We start from the raw sequence: 2273 nt of genomic DNA, 5'->3' as shown, positions 1-2273 counted from the left end.
CAGACGTTTGTGAAAACCCTCCATCCTTACCATAGTTGTCTTCATTTGTCCTGGCCTCTACCTGTTCCTCTGAGTTATGTGTTATGGTCCTTGGGCCTCATTGCCTGTTTTGCCATCTAATCACTGTTGTGGATGTGGCTCAAAACTAAAGAATAGGGGCAAAATGACAATGAAGGATGCATCAGCATTTTTTCTTCTTTGCCAGTCCTTTAAATACTAATCCTTTGCCCCAAATAATTGTCAGAAGCGTCAGAAAGACAAGGTCACCTCATGGCTCCCAAACTTAGCATTCAGAAGGGCTCATATTGTTCATTTCCCAAAGACTGGGGCCACCCAGAGTTTATTATTTTTTCCTTATTTTGGGTGTGTGTGTAGATGTGTGTTGGGGTGTGAGTATTCAAACACATGTGCTGGATGCTAAAACACACACATGGCCTTGACCTTAAACATTCAGCTGTGTCTGCTCCACACCCTGACATTAAAATGAACTGTTTTTTGGAATAAGATTCTATTCCCTAGACTCCTAGTTGAAGAGGATTTTAAGCCTGTAAACTCTGCTTACCCTAAGCACTGAAAATGATTAGGAACAATCAAATCAACCAGATATGCATCATTCCCAGCATCACATTAAACCTTAAAGCCTAAAAAGTGAATGTTGTCAAAGTTAGAGACGTGGCGGTCACTCTGCAGAGGCTAGTGTGCATGTGAGCTCATAGCGCCTGCTTGGAGCTCTGTCAAATGTACATGATGGGGAGGGAGGAATGGGAGACCTGCCATCAGCAGCAGGTGAATTTCAGCTAAATGATGCCTATAAAGTACTTTTACGTGTATTTTCTCATTTTGTCTTCACAATAATTCTGAATATAGATGAATAAGACAGAGATGTTAAGCAGTTTATCTAGTGATTTCATTGATTCATTCATTTATTAACTTATTGATGTTTATATTTATCGTGTATTATGATCTTATTTTGTGCTAGTCAATGTACTACATGTCTGGGATACATTTGTTAAAAAGCAAGCATGGCTCCTACTCTCATGCAGTCATGCACTAGTGGAGAAGAGTGGTACAGCCAAATATATAAATAATCACACCAATAACTGAGTAACGACAGACTGAGATAAAAGGCATGAAGGAAAGGAATGCCGACCTTGGAGTGCACGTCACCTGGGAACATGCCCCAGGCTCACGGGGGCTTTGAGGAGGTGATGATGAATCTGACATGTGACGATGAGTCAGCCAGACCAAGAGGGCTGAGTAGCGGAAGAGCAGTCCAGACAGAAGGCCCAGCACATGGAAAGACACTGAGGCTAGACTGATTATGGCTCTCTAAAAAAACTGAATCAGGGCCAGTGAGGCTGAAGTCAGAGACCAACTTGGAGAGTGCCTCAAGAGGAGACTAGAGAACTAGGCAAGTTGCAGAACATGCAGGGACACCTTAAGCATTTTATTGTTATTCTCAGAGCAATGGGAAATTGCTTGGAGGCAACACCAGTTAATATTATCAGCAGTTTAGTTCAGCAGTATCAGAGTAGCTGGTAGGTTCAACTAGGTTATTGGTAGGGCCGATGGAGGTGTCTGGAGAGATTTCAACATTGCTTAGGAGACAAAATTAACAGCACTTGATGATGAATTGGGTATTGGAGTTGAAGGAAATGAAAATAACAAGGATAATTCCTGGTCTTCTAGCCTATGCAGTGGAGTAGTAGATTCAAGTGCCATTCACAAAAATAATAAACACCAGAAGAAGGCTGGGTTGGGGTGTGGAGAAATTCGAAGTTTGGTCCTGGCTTGGTTATGATAAGATCAATGAGGCGTGGAGGACTCCAAATAGAGCTTTTGAATAGCCAGTGGGGTACATGGGTCTGAAGTTCAGAAGAGCCTTTGAACGAGAGATAGACATTTCAGAGCCATCAGCATTTAGGTGGTACCCGAGGCTACGGATGAGGATAAGATTGCTTGGGAGAGTGCTAACTGGGAAAGATAGGATCTCAAACACAGCATTGAGGAGCTCTGTCAGGTGGGACCAGAGGCAGAAGGGTGAGCCTCCCAAGGCTACCAAGGAAGAGAAGCCAGTGGGAGAAAGGAGATAAAAAGAAAGTAACACCCTGGAAGCCAAGGAAGGTGTTTCCAGAAAGAAAGTAAACAGTGTCAAATGCCTTTGGTCGGGTAAAATGAGGACCAAAGAGGTCCCATTAGGTCTGTGATATGTACCTTAGCCTCTCAACTGGAGCTTACCACTTGATTTTTAAATATTAAGACTCTTTTAATTT

Source organism: Propithecus coquereli, unplaced genomic scaffold (genome assembly GCF_000956105.1).
Source record: "Propithecus coquereli isolate 6110/MARCELLA unplaced genomic scaffold, Pcoq_1.0 Scaffold20, whole genome shotgun sequence".
NCBI classification, from domain to species: Eukaryota; Metazoa; Chordata; class Mammalia; order Primates; family Indriidae; genus Propithecus; species Propithecus coquereli.
Note: the sequence above shows the minus strand (reverse complement) of the source record.